Here is a 12,966-nt window from a genome sequence, read left to right as displayed (position 1 = left end):
TCTGTTCTGCTCCACTTTCTCCCGCAGAGTCTCTGATAATAGACATTTCATCAGAGATTAGGCACCAGGCCTCTAAACACTGCTGCAGGGGAACCCTTGCCTCGACTGAACGCCGCTGAGGGAAGCTCTTCGCCCTCCTCCTCTTCCTCCCGCAGCCCTGTCTTTATCCGGAGTCTCCAAATGACTCATCAGACCCGTAATGCAAATGAGAGCTATGTTGAGATGCCTGGGTCTTGTTTTCATTCGTCTGGAGCCCTGTGGAATTCACCAACGGCGTGATGCGACCTGCCGTTTTCTATTTCTAAAGGCCAAAGATTTCGTGTGTGCTAGATTCAGTTTTACTGCAGTTCACGTGGGATGACGTGCAGTGGAGTTTGTCAGCATTCCTGAGATGACATCGCCACTCTGCAGAAAGAGTTGATGTGAGTGTGATGTAAGCCTATGCAAACATTAATGCGTATCACTCGGTGTGAAGACATCAAACAGACAGTTCAACTGCTGAGGCACACTGTATCTTTAAGCTTTCTTCTGCCATTTGAATGCACTCATGAAATAGGGTTGGCTAATCCTACTAGTTCTGATTGGTTAATATAGTGTTCTAGCCATGCTTGATAAAATACAAATTCATACCCCATACATGCTATGCTAGGCAGTTTACTTTACTAAATACTCAATATTTGTTAGTGCCCTTCAACATGATTGAGAGTGATGGCATAGGCTATAGACTATACCATGCAAACCTTTGGGGTATATTTTTGAAAGAAATCTCTTATGCTCACCAAGGCTGCATTTATTTGATCAAAAATATTGTAAAAACTGTAATATAATGAAATATTAGTACAATTTATATTTTAATATATTTCAAAATGTATTTTATTTCATGTAATTTATTATTGAGTGAAAAGTTTGTTTTCAGCAGTCATCAGTGTCATTCTAATATGATGATTTAGTGCTCTGGAATCATTTCTTATTATCAATGGTAAAATAAGTTTTTTTTTCAGGATTCTTTGATGAATAGAAAGTTCAAAAGAACAACTTTTTTTAAAAATATAATCTTTTGTAACAATGTAAAAGCTTTTACTGTCACTTGATTACATGTTGACTAATTAAGTGCATCCTTGCTGAATAATAGTATTAAATTACTTGATTAAAACTATGGTCATTTAGTTATTTTTAATACGTCCATTTAATAAAATAAAATATCTCTTTTACATATTGAAGTGAATATAATTTGAATGACTGTTGTTTAATTTAAAAAAAAAATTAGATATTAGTTAATTTGATGTGTTTTCTTAACTGTTAGCCCATGGTTATGAGAATTGTATTAGAATGATGGCTATTCACAATATAGCAGGAGTCTTATTGTTTTCGCAGAGCGCCTGAGCTATTATGAAGAAATATCTATTCTCTTTGCATCAAATGATTTAAAGTATCCATATTGGGAAACAGAAAATGGCATTAGTTCAAAACCATAATATCGGTTATTAAATTGGCAAATGCCTGTGGTGGTGGAAACAAGTTTATCTTTATAAAGCTGAAGTGATAAAGGATTAGCTGAAACGCCAAAGAGAGTTGTGACTCGTGTCTTCTCCAAAAAGAGCCTTCAGATATTTTGAACATCTGCAGTATAAAGCTGCACTAGGAAAGGCATATGGATATAATTGCATTAGCAAAAAGTGCTATGTTTTTATTCCAAATGTTTATATGCTCAGTTTGCGGTGTTGATAGTAGGCCAAATGTGCACACATGGGAACTGCTTTTACTGTAAACACAAGCATTATGAAGTATGACTCAGTATACACTACAGGGCCTCTGATAGTAAGAATGAACCTCCCTCTGAAGAACCATTTTTTTAATCATGTCTCTGTGGTGTGCGTATTGAGATGCATATTTACATATATCTACAAGTCTTCTATGAACCATCGCCATTACAGGGAGGTTATATAACAGTGCCTTAGGAGCTGATGGAAGTGATATGCCTTCTAATATGTCAAGTAGCATCAGCTAGGCTGTTATTGATGGTGTTATGTATAAAATTACATTAATGCTGAAATTTTAACCCTTAATGTCTAGCTGCCATTTTTCAGTATTCTTGACGAAAATGAAAATGTAGACTTTATTCATCCAGTCCGGACATGTGTTTGATTTGATTGATTTATTTCTGGATCAAGACGATAAAAAGACAGTGATCCAAAGGAGAACATGCTCAAGTAAAATACTTATTTCCAGCACAGTCCTTGGTGTTACACACAATGAAACAATAGACAAGAAACAAGCAAACAAACCAGACTAAAAAGACATACAGTATGAGGAGAGGGATAGAAAAAAACATCACATAGAAAATAAAAACGCTGCAAAAACTCTCCAATTTATCAATAAATATTCACCTTGTTCCATAAATATTTCTTGACCTGTGTTTTAAAAATCCCTCTTGATGATAGGAGTTTTATAGCAGTAGGCAAACTATTCCATGCTATGATACCAGTATAAAAAAAAGGTTTTTTATAGCATTAGTAGCTCTAGGAACTAACTATGCAAGAGCAGATGCTGGCCCTAGTGTTATGACTATGCTGCGTATGGACCATGGTTAAGTTGGAGCATAAATATTTCGGGGCATGACCATTAACAATGTTAAACATATGGTTCAGCTTAAGTTGTTCTACTCTTAGATGTACAGGTAGTAGACCAGCTCTTGTAAACTCCGCCCTACCTATATGAGTACGGGGGGGGGGGGGGGGGGGGGGGGGGGCTGCTTTTAAGTACCGTATAACATTGTTTTGCAGCACTTGGAATTTGTTTTTAAGTTTCACAGATAACCCAGATAACCATGCAGAGCAAGCAAAATCTACATGACATTGAATCAAAGTTAGTACCAATAGTTTCTTTACAGAGAAATCAAAAAGCTTTGTCTTGCGATATAAAAACTTCAACTTACAGGCACAGTTAGCTAAAACCTTGGCTGCAATGGATTCACCTATAAGTGATTGATCCAATGTTACACCCAAATATGTGACACTTGATTTGGATTCAATTTCAGACCCATTACACATCACATTTAGGGTATTTAATCTTTTTTACTTCCTTTTTGTACCAAACAGGATTGATTCAGTCTTGCCCAGAGATGCATAGAGAGCTTATTGTCTTCTAGCCATGTAATTTTCGTTGAAATTAAATCTGTTAAATATAGATTCTTGCATTACTATGATCCATTAAATAAAATTTAACTACTCACATTTATAGTTTGATTTCAGCATACCAAAAAATACTCAATGTTTTATTTCTGCTGTCACTCATTTTATTTGTAGAGTTCAAGAACATCTGTTCGCATTTACCCAAGGGCACTGGGTTGGTTTGGTTTAAACATTGTTCTCAATTATGGATTTACATGCAAAGTTGTGTGCCCTTTTAGTGGGCTACTTTTTAGAACACAACCCTCGAGACCTTCATGAAATCCCTTGAAGTGTGCCTTTGCTTATTTGTTTTGGCACATTTAGTTACAAATCATGGTCCTCACATGTCTAATAAAATCTCATGCATGAGATTTGCATCTGATTTGTGCAGTTCAGAATGTGAGCAGTGATTCCATTGTGGAATGCATGGAATACATGAGCATGGAAAATCTGATTATCATGGTCTGATAATATGCAGACTTTCGAGAGTCATTGTTTTTTGTGTTTTATCTTTTTCTTCCATCCTCTTACCAACCCTCCTTCTTAAACATTTATTTATGGAAGCAAGACATTTCCATTTTTTTATATTAGTTTCCTTTGTGTGTGTGCATTTCTCTTTCAATAAAAAAGCAGCCTTTAGTTCCATGTGCATCACTCAGGATCCTAGTTTTAGCAGCACAATATAATATCATTCTTACGGTTTTACAGGAACACGTTTTGTACAATTCAATGGCTCAATATCCCATAAATGCTTTCTCGTGAAATATTACCAGTGTGAGATGAAACGCTGATTGGTTTTTATTAGCTATAGTGTAGTGGTGTCAGTTGTATGAAAAGAGTTTATTACCGCTATTGTAATTTATTTTTGTTTTACCAGCTCTTCTTATCGACCCCTCTCACTCTTGTTCAACATAGCTCAGCTGAGACATGCACACGTTCTACACGTTCATTCTCAATGTTCTTTCTCCACCTGCCGGTCATATGGAGAATTACTGTTAAAAAAACTGCAAGTGTTGAAGAATATCCACTGTTAAAAACTCGAGACGCAGGGAAGTGAAATAAAAGAAAAACAAAATACGCGTTGTTTAAGTTTAGCCTACTTATTTTAACTTGAGGGCCACGAACCATCACTTCTGTGTTTATGCGCTGCTTTCCTATCGTTCTTCCATAAACGCGCTAAACCGTTGTGCTTGCGTCTGTTGCAACGGTTTAGCGCGTTTATATGGAAGAACAATAGGAAAGCAGCGCATAAACACAGAAGTGATGCTTCGTATTGACAATAGATGAGGAGAATGAGGATCGCTCCCTCCTCCTCCCCAGCCTCCATCCCATCAGTTCCAGACTCCTTTGCCCAAATAGTGTACCTCACAAGCCCCATCTCCATACCGTTGACATCTAGGTTGACTAAGTTTTGACATGGCAAGCAATCTAACCTTTTTTCCTCTTCTCTGTCTCATTAACTCCCTCACGCGCACTCTTTCCCTCCATCTCTCCGTCTCACGCACACCCACTCCTTCCCTTATTCTCCCTCCCTATCTGTCTCTCTCTCTCTCTCTCTCTCTCTCTCTCTCTCTCTCTCTCTCTCTCTCTCTCTCTCTCCTGTCTTTCTACCTTGCTGTTGGCCTCCTCACACCCAGCACCTCCATATGCTTCTCTTTAATATTTGATCAGCTCCATCTTGTCTGCAGCACCAGCGACTTCATGGGATAAATAACGTCTGCCTGCATCTCATCGCCTCCCCGCATGTATCTGCAGTGCGTAATTACGCACAGAATTTATGAGAGGCAGCAGCTTTGTTTATTTGCAAACTGCTCGCCGTAATTGATGCCAGTGTGAAGTGCGGCTGCTTCTGGCCCTCACGCGCAGACCCCGCGCACTTTTTATATATATTTTACGACAAAGCAGCTTGGCCGCTAGAGGTTGTGCTCTCGCAGCGTGGTAAATAATAATCCCTCAAAAAGACTGTCTTTAGGCTGCTTAATAAGTAGCCGTAGTCTGGGGTTTATTGTGGGAAGTAAACCCCAACAGGGTAAGGCTGATGTGATGCACGCGGTGTTGTGTTGGGCTAGGGCTGAGCCGCCACCAAGTGGATTTCAATGCGAAAAGCATTGTGTTGTGATGTTTTTTTCTGGCAGGAATAATCCTTTAATTGCACTGCAATAATTGCAATAAATTCACTTAAACCTTTGTGCCCCTCAACTGCTGATATTATTTATTTATTTGCTTGCTTGCTTACTTATTTATCCTAAGGAATTGTGACACAAACACTGTGACAGTAATTACTGTAATATAGTACACTGCAATTTTCTTTTAATTTGTTTGTCTCACTGTACTGTAAACATTTGTAAAACATCTTTAAACAATGTGCATTTACTTAAATTTAAATTGTTAATAAGCTTTTTTTTAGAGTAAACCCTGACTTAAAGGTACACTATATTATACAAAATTATACAAAGGTATACAAAATTAATTTGAATAATGAATTAATATTTATTTGAAAATGTGTTTTTGTCTTGCATACACTATGGTATAAGCCTATTATAAGTGTTTTTTATTTTAGACCTGATGTGGTTTTCATGTGAAATTGTGTATATGCATCACTCTCCCATGCATGTCTCGTCATATCCGTAAAAAAAAAAGTTGATCCAGCTATGACGCATCTATGGTGTGGGAGCAGCATAGGTTAGTTGTCGCAACGAGTGAGAAAGGTTGACATGGAGAAGCTAAATCTCGAATCTCCAGGGAATCACCCGTTTAAGAAAAAAAACTTTGAACAGAGGAGTTCAACGCAGGCAAAAAGAAAACGTGACAGATTTCTCAACAAAGCAAGTGTCACGATCACCAGATCTTGCTGGTATTGATATCCACTAGAGGGAACTCACCTATTGTTCATTGCCATTCACACATGGACTACATTTACCAGAAGTCACATCCTGGTCTCATTATCCCTGATTGCTGTCAGTGTCTCATTAGCATCATTAGCTCACCCTATATAAGCCTGGTCAATTCAGTCATTCATTGCGAAGTCTTGTTTGTGTCACTACTGCATTTCTGAGTGCTCTATTGATTATCTGTTCCCTGGTTTTGACCCTGTTGCCTGTTTTCTGGATGTACCCTGTCTGCCTGAGTTCCTGCCCTGGTATATGTTTGGATTGTTTGCCTGTCTTTTGACCTTTGCCTGTTTTTGGACTTTGATTGTGGATTACCCTTTCAATAAATACTGCATAGTAAATAAATAAATAAATAAACGCAGAGATGGCGTTTTTTATACTCAACAGGTGAGTACAGTGTTTTATTGAACTCTAACAGAGTTCGTTGTAAAGCGTGATCTATTATGAAGGGTCATTTCATTACCTTTGTTGTAGCGATGTACTGGTGTAACCGGTCCTACTGAACCCTCCAAGCGGGATATGAATCGTGGTCTCCAAGTCCGGGCGCTCTAACAAGGAGGCTTAAGACTGCATCCTATAGTGTCAGTCGCTAGAGCGCTTCTTGAGAGTGAGCTTTACGCGCATAGCTCTTACTTGGCCAATGACATTTACACTGGCATTTACTGTGTCTATTCATTAATTTTCTGTTTTATGAGCAGTAGGATAACGTCCTGGTTGCGTATGCAACCCACCGTTCCCTGAAGGAGGGAACGGAGGACGTAGTCGATGGTCGACTGAAATGGGATCTCGCTAGAGAGCCTATCCTCTTCGAGTACTATTGAACGAGCCAATGTAATTGGTGTGCGTGATTCGCATCACACACTCCGCCCCCGCGGTGCGGGTATAAATACGGAAGTGGATGCACGCACTAGTTGCTTTTCGCTGAGGAGCCGGGAGTAACCCGGGGTCAGCGGTGGTCCAGCGGTAGTGGCAAGGGGACTACGTCCTCCGTTCCCTCCTTCAGGGAACGGTGGGTTGCATACGCACCCAGGACGTTCCCTTTCAGTCGATAACGTCGGACGTAGTCGATGGTCGACTGAAATGGGATCACCCTTTGAACACGCCACTAACGCTGCCACCTTCCAGTGCCTAAACCAAAGCCTCCTGATGCCCCCGCAAATTTAAGGCGGGGAAGGGCAGGGCTTAGGCCAGGGAAGTCACTGCTGTTCCTACAGGACCACTGGGAAAGCGTTCCCCGTACATTGGAAGGAAGAGACGCTGCGGAAGCCACATCCAACCCAGAGGGAGGTAACGTGGAGAATACACATATGAACTGGGTGGAAACCGGGCAGTCTAACATATGGAATGTCACTGGGGTGGCTCCAGCCTAAGACGGGGGGAGACACACCGGACAATGACGGCAGAGAGACTCTGCTGAGGGAAGACACGGGCTCGCCGCAGGGAGCCGTATCGTGGAAGAATACACATATGGGGTCACCGTAGGGACCGGAACATATGGACCCAGCCTAACACAGGTTCCACACTGCTTACGAGTGGTAGGTCTAACGCCAGACGTTCCGTACGTCCGACGTCGGAGGGGTGTGGAGGAACTCAACAGGGTTCAATTTTAAGGGAACTCAACTGGAGTAGAAAAGCGGACGTATCCAGTCCATAGGAGGGGAATGGCGCAGCAAGCCAACACTTGAACCGGGCTCACGGTGAAACTGGCTTCATGAGAAGGGAGCCCACGGGAAGCAGCGGTTCAACTAGGTGTCGTCCAGCCCCCAACTCTAGAATCTGTTTAGCAAAGCATATCGTCAACGTCCAGGCGGAGCACTTTACACTCATCATAGAGGAGCTCAACACCTAAGTGGACATGTTGCATCTCGGATTTTCACCAAAATGAAGGCAAGCACTAAGTGCAACTTTGCATGGAAACAGCCTTCCCTCTCTGCTGAGTTCCAACAGATATCTGTAGAGCTGGTCTGAGGTCTATGGCTTGCATTCTGTACACATCCAAGCGAACGGACCGAGAAGCCAGGGCTGGATCTGCCTCCTCCAGGGCAGCGCTTGCAGGCTCACCACCTGCTCCTATTACGGGAGAGGTAGGAACCTTGGGCACAATCCGAGCCGGGGTCTCAGCTTGTGAGAGTTAGCCGGCCCAGACTCCAGGCACAATACGTTGACCGAAAGCGAGCAAGTCCCTACCCTCTAGTAGAGACCACGCGAGCAGGAGAACTGATATAACAGAATTTTTAACTCACTGCCTGCAGTGGCTCAGGGGCGGTCTCTGCAGTGCAGTCCCACCAGGGACAAGGCCCAAGAGGATAAAGAGGGACACAAGGATTTACAAGACCTTGCTCCTCAGGAACCTGACGATCAGAACGTGCTTCTGCACACTTCTGCAACACGATGAGCGTCGTATAAACACCGAGGCAACATCATTTTGAGGGTGAAGGAAAACAGCTTACTGCAACCCATTTTGCAGGAAAGAGAGCACTGAAGTGATCGAAAGCTTTCAGGATCTCCTCTGGAGAGAGACGCACTCAACGACTAGGTTCCACTTCTAAAGGCGTAAGCACGCTACCCATTTCTAGGGGGTGCTCGCAGAAGTGATGGTAACTATCACATGCCCTGTGATAGCCACCTGAACCTCCACGTTCAGATGTAAGACCGCCCGGAATCTCCGGGGGAAGAACGCGGGTGCCCTCGTGCCCCGTCCCTGAAAGAGTTTTCAGGGGAAGTCAGGAAGGCTGTCGATGGGAACCAGGTCTAGTTGGGCCAATAAGGGGCAACTATGAAGACCTGTTCCTCTCCTGACTTAGCACGTAGGTGCAAGCGTCGGGCGCAAAAAGACAGGAGCGTTGCTCAGCACAACATGTGAAGATCACTGGGCTTCAGGAGCATCTTCTGCTCAACACCTGAGTGTGATAAACTCACTGAGCTTCAGGAGCATTTCTGCTCAACACTTGAGTGCGAAGAACTTCACTGAGCACCAGGAGCATTTCTGCTCAGCACTTGAGTGTGACAAGTTCACTGAGCTTCAGGAGCATTCCTGCTCAACACCTGAGTGTGATAAACTCACTGAGCTTCAGGAGCATTTCTGCTCAACACTTGAGTGCGAAGAACTTCACTGAGCACCAGGAGCATTTCTGCTCAGCACTGCGTGTGACGAATTCACTGAGCTACAGGAGCATTTCTGCTCAACACCTGAGTGTGATGAACTCACTGAGCTAAAGGAGCATTGCTGCTCAACACCTGAGTGCGATGAACTTCACTGAGTTTCAGGAGCAATTCTGCTCAACATGAAGTGTGATAATTTCACTGACTTGAGCAGGCGCAAGGCGACCATGAGTCGCAGTCACTTTTAGAAGGCTCACTGGGGTTAAACGCATTTCTGCGGGCCCCTGGGGCAGCTGAGACCCAGTGTTTGTCCAAGGGTAGTAAAGAGATACTCAGCCCGTGGGCGAGATTACTCTCTTCCAGCTGACCTGAGGACCCAACGGGCTCTGGAGCACTCGAAGGGAAGGACACTGTACTGATACTCCACCCTTACACGCAACACACAGGATGGCCTGCGGTACGGAAGGTAGAGATCTGAAGCACATGTCTTTCAGGTCGGAGCTGCAGACCAATCTTGGGCCAAGATGGTCACGACCCACCACCTAGTAGCACGAAGAACGAGTTTACAACTGGCCTTCGTACCGGCTGGAGGAGCGGCTATATCAAATCCTTCGCCAGCAGGATAAGATAAGCACGCACAAGTCAGGAGCACTGCTCAACACTCGGTGTGATGAATATCACTGAATTTTCAGGAGCACGTCTGCTCAACACCTAATGTGATGATTATCACTGACTTGAGCGGGGTAGCCGAGCCTGAGATGGGGCAGCAAAGTAGAGAGAGTGGTGTTAGTGTGCTGTGCAACACTTACCTGTCTCCACTAGCGGCAGGGGGCGTGTGAGAAGGCGGATGACCGGGTCCTCGAATGCACCAAGCTGCCTGCTGGCGACCAAGGGGGAGCTGAGGGGTGTAAGGCTATACAGAGTCACACCCGCCAGACTGGCCCTCTTGGGACCCAGGAACAGATGAAATTGCTCCCTCTTTTAAGTGTGGGTACCGCTTGCTCCGCTTTTTTTTTTTTTTTTTTTAGGGAGCCAGCGGCGGAACAGACACACACACAAACAAAGGCTCCACCCGGCCCTCACCCGGGGGGAGGGAGTGATCGTGCCACTCCAAGAGCATCTCATCCATTCCTGGGCGGCCCGCTTCGGAATGCTTTCGCTGTTGCTTGCCACCTGGCTTGGCAGCGCCTGGAGCGGGCTGGGCATCTCTACTGCGGCCGGCTCCATGCTGAGGCCTGGGTGGAGGCTGCTGCAGAGGGCCAGGAGCGGCGGCCGGGGAACGCCCACGGCGACGAGCAGGCGGAGGAGCTGCCACCGGCGGCGGGTGGAGGCAGCAGCTGGCCACCGGGCAGGATGTGCCGGATGACCTCCGTCTGCGCTTGAGCGGCAGAGAACTGTTGGATGCAGTTCTCCACCGCGTCGCCGACCAGCCCAACCTGGGAAATTGGGGAGACCAGGAACCGAACCTTGTCCGCATCCGCCATACCAACCAGGCTGAGCCAACGAAGGCGCTACTGGACCACCAAGGTGGACATCGCCAGACCGATCACGCACGCTACGACACCCGTACCCCGGAGGGTGAGGTCGGATGCAGTGCGGTGCTCACCTATGAGCGCACGGTCTGGATTACCCTCGTGCATGCCATGGGTGCCCTAGCCTGCAGCAACGCCATGGCACGCAAGAGGAAGCGGCTTGCCCACAGGCTTTGTAAGCTCTGCCCATCGGAACGGACAAAAAATCACAGGCCTTAGGGGGGAGACGAGGATCCCCCCAAAAGGCAGCGGCCGCCGGACACAGGTGCACCTGTGTCGACAGACCGCTCCAATGGAGGGACACCTCGCAACCCTTCACCGTTCCTCCATCAAGGGTAATGAGGGGGAAAAGCTATTCAGGCAGTTTCTGGCAGAGAAAGATGCTGTTCACCACCTGATAAGCTCTCCATGCATTTCGGGAAAGAAAGGTACTGGGGCGGCGAGCTGAGAACCAGCGCGGCCCGCCCCAAGATACCAAACTCCAGATTCCAACCGAGACTGAACGGGACACGGTGGAGGTTCCACTCGAGCCCGGCAGCCTCGGCGGCCCGTTTCAGCATAGCTGATAATTCTGGATCCGGCTCGGGCAACATTGAACTCCCGGAGGGAGACAATGCAGCCGAGTCATCATCTCTAGAAGTCAGCTCACCCTCCGATGCTGCAATCGGCGTCCTGTCCTCCAGGGGAGCCCCGAGTGAAACCGCTGGCCCACCCATTACAGATGGACCAGCAGACAACACAGGAGGCTCCAGTGGTTGCAGTGGAAGGGAGGAGTGAGGAGCCCACAGGGAATGGTTACCGGGCGGGACATCCAACACTATCCTCCGGTCACCCATCCCACACAGCACCCGAGGGTGGGGCATGGTAATGGGGACTCGCTCTCCGCGAACGAAGGCGAGTCTCGCCCTCAACACTGCGACAGTCATGTTCCCACAGTGAAAACATGAGCTGTCCACAAAAGCTGTCTCAGCGTGCTTTAAGCCCAAACACGTGACACAACAGTTGTGACCATCAGAGAGAGACAGGGAACGACCGCACCCAGAAACGCACAGGCGGAATGACATCTTGAAAAAGACGCAAACGCACCCCTGTTGCTCTTTCAGAAAATAGGACCGTCACCAGTGCCGGAGCACACAGGGGAATGACCTCGGCAACACTGAACAGAGAACTGAAACAGTGAAGCACTCACTTTTCCGCCCTCTAACCAGCCATCAACACACACAAACATTTAGAAATTTGTTGCTGTTAAAACAGCAGTTGAGAGCTCAAAGCTCGCGATCACCGCGGCACTCGCACTGTAGAACACCAGCACTGGGAGAGTCTTCCTGAAGAACACCGACACACTCGCTCGTTGAAGACAACAGCACTCTCAGAGACATCAAACGATCGGCTCCGAAGCGAAAGGCAACTAGTGCGTGCATCCACTTCCGTATTTATACCCGCACCGCGGGGGCGGAGTGTGTGATGCGAATCACGCACGCCAATTACATTGGCTCGTTCAATAGTACTCGAAGAGGATAGGCTCTCTAGCGAGATCCCATTTCAGTCGACCGTCGACTACGTCCGACGTTATCGACTGAAAGGGAACTACATTCATCCGCAGTGTCACGCAAAGCCAAAGCACAAACAAATTTTAATCATTAATCACACTCTTATCGTGAAATTAGGCATACATATACATTTATCTTGTTTAATTTTGTCATATGCTTTATAAACTTTAAGATTGAAGGGGGATTCTCACAAAAAAAAAAATTTCTGCAAGCTTTTGAAAAGGTAAATTTAGGTCTTTCCAAAAAAGGACACTGTGAGACCAAATAACCAAATGATATAAGGAGGCCATATAATTAATACATTTATGCACACCAAAAAGTGTGCCTGATAAAGACCTGATGGTCTAAACGTTGCGCTACTAAATAAAACATTTTTGGAGCTGCTATTTTCAGTGTGCGGACTTCACGTTTCTTTTCCGCCCATCAAAAAGCCCATGAAAAAAAAAGCCCATGAAAAAAAAAAACTTACAGAAAAAAAACTATTCAGTGTATAGTGTGTGTAGGAGCCATTTATACATGGACCTTTTCTTGATAGGTCAACATTGCAATTACTTATTCTAGCCACTTGGTGGGAGTGTTGCACTGTGTGTGACACGTCACGTTAGGTATATTAACAGGTGTGGCAATCAATTAGGAAAGGTGTGGATGGCGGGGAACACACGGTTCTTACCGTAGCCGTGGGCACTTTACCAACAGCACGACAGCACTTTATTGCTTAGCA

Source organism: Siphateles boraxobius, unplaced genomic scaffold (assembly GCF_051911475.1).
Source record: "Siphateles boraxobius isolate OS27281-9 unplaced genomic scaffold, OSU_SipBor_1 66, whole genome shotgun sequence".
Taxonomy (NCBI): Eukaryota; Metazoa; Chordata; class Actinopteri; order Cypriniformes; family Leuciscidae; genus Siphateles; species Siphateles boraxobius.
This window is presented reverse-complemented; position numbering follows the sequence as displayed.